Source organism: Netta rufina, assembly GCF_964035555.1.
Source record: "Netta rufina genome assembly, chromosome: 1".
Taxonomy (NCBI): domain Eukaryota; kingdom Metazoa; phylum Chordata; class Aves; order Anseriformes; family Anatidae; genus Netta; species Netta rufina.
The window spans coordinates 169,122,381-169,128,731 of NC_140123.1; the positions used below are offsets into that span (position 1 = coordinate 169,122,381).

General features: G+C 47.0%; 1 protein-coding gene across 2 annotated transcripts in view; it reads right to left on the bottom strand.

Annotated features, from left to right (window-relative positions):
• CNOT2 (CCR4-NOT transcription complex subunit 2) overlaps positions 1-5,947 on the bottom strand; it is an 85,179-nt gene extending 79,232 nt beyond the window's left edge. The window contains exon 1 of one of the 2 annotated variants that reach the window (XM_084305415.1): positions 5,784-5,947. The gene's annotated coding sequence lies outside the window, so the exon portion shown is untranslated. The remainder of the gene's footprint in view (positions 1-5,783) is intronic. The other variant, XM_084305414.1, reaches the window with a different exon arrangement.
• Positions 5,948-6,351: the final 404 nt, after the last annotated feature.

A 6,351-nucleotide genomic window follows, 5' to 3' on the forward strand; every position in this document is an offset into this window, starting at 1 on the left:
CCCAGATGTCCCATAATATATATGTTTTATATAACCAAGCTTCTTTAAAGTGGGTGGTGGGGCGGAAATATTTATTGCCCAAAACACACCGTTCTGAAAGTGCCAGAAAGTTTCCTTAAAACAACACCAAAAACTCCATATCCCAACTGCACAGGATTGCTTCAACTTCCACCATGAAACAAAAAGAGATACTGACCTATTCTTGTGTATAATGCTGATCTTAATCAATTTGATCTCGAGGAACACACTTACTAGAAACATGTATCCACATAAGCCAACAAATTCAGACTGCAGTACAAGATGCCTTTCGACTTTATGATGAGACTTTGCTGTGTGCTGTACTTTTTCAACGTGTCAAAAGCATCAAGAACAGCACTGGCATTCCAAGAAATTAATCAAGTTACTTATTTATATATATGGCTTGTTGTTGTTTTTACTGCAAACAGCTTTACAGGTGGACACAGTATTACAAGACCCTCCTCATGTTCAGAATTGCTCTTTTTCTATCTTTCGCGTATTGGTGCTGTGCTCAGTTTAGATTTCTTTCTGAAAACCTTACAGATTTCCAGTTCTCCACACTAACAAGCACAGTACGTGCTCTCCAGATGAGAGAAGACCCTCTTCTACATACTTTTTTTAACCTACTTAGTCACTACATAAAATATGCTGTTTCACAGCTATTTTCCTCCTTTATGCATTTTTAATATATTTATATGCAACGAGTGCTTTCCCACAAATTGCAGCACTGATGAATGAAATTTCCCCAGCGTGAATGGTGAAAGACACCAAGCATGTACCCAAATCAGCCCTGTACATACCAGAGCATCAAAAGGAAGCCTGGTGTATCTTCTCCCCATCATTCTACTTCCCCGGCAGCACTTGCTTTGCAAAAATAGTTTTCACAATTAGAACATAGAAATGCACTAAAAATAAAGAGTAATCAGCGCCTCAAACAATGCAAGGTTTTAATAAGCTGAAAAGGGGAAAATGCTATTCTACTGTGACGCAAAGAAAAAGCTCATAGTCCTACAGACTGTATGACAAGTGCACAGTCCACCACCAGCAGCGTTATTTTGCACTGTTTGGTATGAAGACTCCCATCTTCATGCAATCCTTAGAAAAGATAACGTATGCTGATATTGTATTATCATTACCCGTGTTACAGGGACACAGACGGAAGAACTTTGCTGAGAAGTTGCCTGCAAAACTAATCCTTAGGAGTTTATAATTTGAAACTGCTGTGGTTGTTTGCATGTAACTAGCCGTACCGCTCCTTTTTGGTGCCTGGAAACTCCTTGCTGTTGTTTTCAAATACACGTGTATACAGGTTGTAATGAATGAAAAGGTGATGGACAGCAAATTCTGAAACGTGGAATGACGAGCAGTACAACTGCCACCGACCGAATATGGTACAGAACCAGCTGGGTTTCACAAACCCCAATAGATCCACTACATATTACTGGTGTCTACTTCCACAGAGTCCTAGAACCAAGCAAGCAGAACATGGGAAAGTATTATCCCACGACTACAGACTGGAACGTGGCTATAAACTGGTTCAATGACTTACCAGTCACACACCACTTCAATGGACCGAAGAGGAAGCATCCTCTGACTCTTATGCTCATGCTCAACCCTTGCAGTACTGTCTGCTCAGCGGGAGTGACACCAAGTAGGAGTTCCCGTTTTATCTCCCACAAATATACCTGTAATTTTACACGAGTTTTCATCTTTAATAAACTATCCATTTTCACAGGTAATGACCTCATCTGTATACAGTCACCCATCACTGATTTCAAATGCACAAAGAATTTGAACATAGAGCCTTGAAAGCACTTTAAAAGTTCATTAAACTGCTTGCTGCAACCAAAAAGAATCACGAGTGATGTGGGGCACAAGAAGATGCTTAAAAAAAAAGACACACACACACCCATAAAGGAAACCAGGAGGAAATAATGGTTTACTTATTAATGAATTTCAACCCTACAACTCTGGCACTGTAACTCACCAAGAGAAAGATGTCTCTGAAAATAATTATGATCACGTTTTAAACACATCAGAAGTGTAAAAAGAGCAGTCAGGTGACAGTGAAAGCAAGTCAAGAGGAAAAAATACCGCCCACTTTCCTGTAACCCTGCTGATAACCAGTGCTACCTCAAAACAAAACAGTGGCAGCAAAGGGGGAGCTCAGTAACCTCTTTGGGCGAGGGTCATTTCCATCTTGATTTCGGATCTGAACCGGACCAGCAGCTGAGCTCGTACAAACTATCCCAACGCAAGTATTCAGTTTTCAGCACAGTAGTGTAAGTGAAAGATAAAAGAGAAATTAAAAGCAAGCTGAAAATTGCACAGTCTTTAATCTTGCTGATAATAAAAGCACACAGATTTTACCTCTTATGTAAAATCTCTTACTGCTTAGCGCAGAAATGTCTATGTTGTATACAAACATCTCTAAAAACAAAATAATTCCTTAAGGGCAACTTGAAACACGCTGCAGTACAATAGCGTCATTTGACACAACCCTTCCTGTGCTGTTCTGATGTTCAACACAAGCAGACTTGGTCTTAAAGCTCTTAATGCAAGAAGTTAACTGTCAACACGTGAGTGGTGCTTTTAAGTCAATGAGACTACCCACAAACTTTCAGTTGTTCATATGTTTTTACAGGAACCCGGGTCAGGAGAGCAAGACAACACACAAACACTGAATGTAGGTGCTAAAACACATGAAAAAAAAAAAAAAGTCAGCCCTATTCCAGAAACACCAACTGAAGCAGGTTGTTTTGAATTACTCAGTACAGGCTGAGACATCAGGATAAGTTCCAAGAAAAAAAAAAGAAAAAAGCTTTCTGTTGCGTAGAAAAATGTTTACATACTTTTTCAAAAAAAAAAAAAATTATTTACTTGTAGCTCAAAAACCCAGATGAGGCAAAGTTAACCTGACTTGAATTTCTTGGCTTTTGTCAAGGACTACTGTAATTTGCGTATAAATTGCATTAATAACAATAAAAGAAAAACTATAATTTAGAGAGCAATCCCTTAAATTTGTGGCAAAAATACTGTTTTGATGTAATATGGTCCTGACCTTCTATATAAACTGGCACACAGCTCCTATCTAAGCTAACATTTAGAAATAGACAACAAATATGGCAAGCATTCTGCCACGAATTTGAGATTTTTATTTACTTTTTTTTGAAGTGGGCTTCAAACCTGTATTCAACCACGCTGCTATAGCTTTACACGAAGAGATAATCCAAAAAAAGAAAAGTTAAATAGCAGAATCTACTTACTTCAGAACAAAATGCTGCACTGGGAAGCTCAGCTGCACTTTCTATACTGCCTCAGAACAAAGCAAGCAAGTCAACATTTATCTTAAGTTTCCAGACCAAGTCAGAAAGTGAGGTGCAAGAAACGCCTCTTAACTAAACTGCTGGGATTTTAGGTTATATTCACTTCTGGAGTCTCTAGCAACAGGGAGGTGCAAGCCACTTTTGAGTAAATAAAGTTATGGTAAGCGGCTGGTTTAAAACTACAGCGAGGCTACAAATCTTGCAGTGACTACAGAACAGACAAACAGATTTTTTTTATACAAACAAAAAAAAGCACACAACGAGTTCTAAAAATGCAATAAAGTTTCTAATTCCAGAGCTAAGTTCTGCCTCGACAGAAATACCTTTAGAAGTACAACCACTACAGCGGAAATCCTTGATGAGAGCTGCCACTCCACGACAGGCATGCACCATGCACAACTTTTTCATTGTGGGGACAAGGTAAAGACCAGGTGCAAACACCTAGTTATGGGACCAGTTTGTAGCATCAAACTTCAGGACGTGTTTGCTGTCCCATTTTTCACAGTGAATACCACTTCTCTTAGGTTAGAAAGAATTAGATTCTTTCAAAGATAATTCAATTCTTTTTTTTTTTTTTTTTTTTAATTGCAAGTGTTAACAGCGGAGTTGTTTCAGTTCTTAGGGCTTTTGCTTTCATTTGCTGGCAGAACTGACACACAAATAGGCAACAGTGACTACTCTGACAACAGTATTACGTTGCTAAAAGAACTGTGTAGACAAGGTTTATCTCCTACTACACTCTTAGCTTTATCAACAGCTTCCTGAAAGTGAAACGGAAATACACTTGCAAGTCAAGTCAGTCAGCTCATGATATCAAGTATTCAAATCCCTTCCTAAGATCAGAAGCAGCTGACACCTTGAAGTTTTTTAAGCCAGCTGAATTCTCAACGTAAACAATAGCAGGGGGGGAGAAAAAAAGGCACTGAACACATCCCTAGTCTTCAGTATCATGCAACTGGATCTTGCGAGTTATGTTGTATTAAAACGCCATTATAAGAGGACTCAAAGTACAACAACATTCACCTAACAAATCTTCTAGATCCAAGCAAAGACGCCTTTTTAATGCAAACCCAAACAATTAGTTGGCTTTTGCAGGTCTTCACAAGTTTTGACAGCCTGAAACAAATCCAAGTTTCCAGAACCGTAAGGATTTCTGCTAAGCGAGGTGACAGCAGGTTTGATCATCCTCAACTCCCTTCCCCCAGCTGAGGAGCGAGGAGAGCAGGCAGCCACCAGCACCAGATGTTACTGCCGTGCAGGCAGGCAGGAATGTTTCCTCCACACACTCGAGTCGCACACGCACACGTACGTGCATGCAGATACACGAACGAGACATTAAAAAAAAAAAAAAAGTTTGTGTCTTCCCCTGGGGATAAAACAGTGCAAAGTTGGAGATGAGTTCTTGTCTGATAAAGCAGACTTACGACAAGCAGGAGCTGCCAACGTGCATCTAACACGAGTGTGTTTCCTTTCGCTCGGATTACAAAACCTCCAAAACAAAGTTACCTGCAGCTGCACTGAGGGAAATTGGAGGGAAAAAAACAAAACAAGAAGGCAACAGCAACAACAACACTGACAACAGAGCCTGCGGTGTCTGCAGGGAAACCCTCACTCCTGTCAGGGGCACAACAGCTGCAGGGTGACCGCCACATCTCGCCCCAGCGTGGCGGCGCCCCCCTGTCCCCCCCTGTCCCCCTCATCCCCCCGGGCCTGTCCCGTCCCTGCCCCAGGCCGGCTCCAAGTTTGCTCCACAGGCACGGGCTGGGGAACGCCGGGACCTGTTTACACAGCGCCTCAACCGCCGCCAGGAGGAGAGCGGACCAGGCGCTCGTCAAAAAAAAAAAAAAATATGATAAAATAAAGAAATAAACCGGGTCGGTTGAGGAGCGGGGGGGGAGGCAAGGAGCCGGCGCTATCCCCGGCTCACCCGGGGCCTGGCGGAGCAGGCCGCGAGGCCGCCCCGGCGCCGCCCGGGAGCGGGGCCCGGAGGCTGGGGGAGGCCGAGGGGGGACCGGGGGGGGACCGGGAGGAGGCGGGGGGCGGCGGGGGGCGGCGGGGGGCAGCGGGACGGGGCCGTCCCGGCCGGGCCGCGGCGGCGGAGCGGAGGCCGCGGGGCCCAGGCCTCGGCCCCGCAGCGGCGCCCGGCGGGGGGAGGGCGGCGGGGCCGGGCCGGGCCGGGCCGCGGCGGGGCCGGGGCCGCGTCTCGGTGGCCGCGCGTCCCCCCCCCCCCCCCCTTCCCTTCCTCCTCCTCCTCCTCCTCCTCCTTCCCCCGCTCCCCTCGGAGACAAAAGCAAACGGGAAGCCGCCGGGACGCGGCCCCGGGGCCCCGGGGGGGCTCCGCTGCGGGCAGCGCCGCCGCCCGGGCCTCCCTCAGCGCGGCTCGGGCGGGCGGCGGCGGGCGGCGGGGGCCGGGGCGGGGGCGGCCGGGTCCGGACTCACCGCATGAATTTTCTTGTCCCGCGGATCCAAGATGGCTGAGTATCCAGCACGGAGGATGCTGGGGGAGCAACCTTTACCCTCTGACCCGCCCGCCGCCGTGACCCGGCCGCCGCCGCCACCGCCACCGCTCGGCCTGGCAGCGGCGCTGAGGGGCGGGGAGAGGCGGCGACAGCGCTCGGATGGGCCCCGGGGGGACGGCGAGGAGGAGGAGGAGGAGGAGGAGGAGGAAGAGGAGGAGGAGGAGGAGGAGGAGGAGGGGGAGGAAGCAGCGCCGCGATCCCGCCGCCCGCGGGGCGCCTAGGCCGCGGGGCCGCCGCCGCAGCGGGGCTCGGGCTGAGGGGGGCTGGGTTTGGGGCTGCCCTCCCGGGCACCGAAATTGTGGGAAACTGTGTGATTTTGGCACCAACACACATACAGGCCTCGCTACCTGCTTTATGATTAAAATGGGTGAAGTGATACGACTGGACTTGTGTGTTTTTTTAATTCATCTCCATGAACATGCGTGTGGTACAATGCCACAGCAGCTGCAGACGCACAAAACATGATGCAAACAAACCCCCTGAATTCA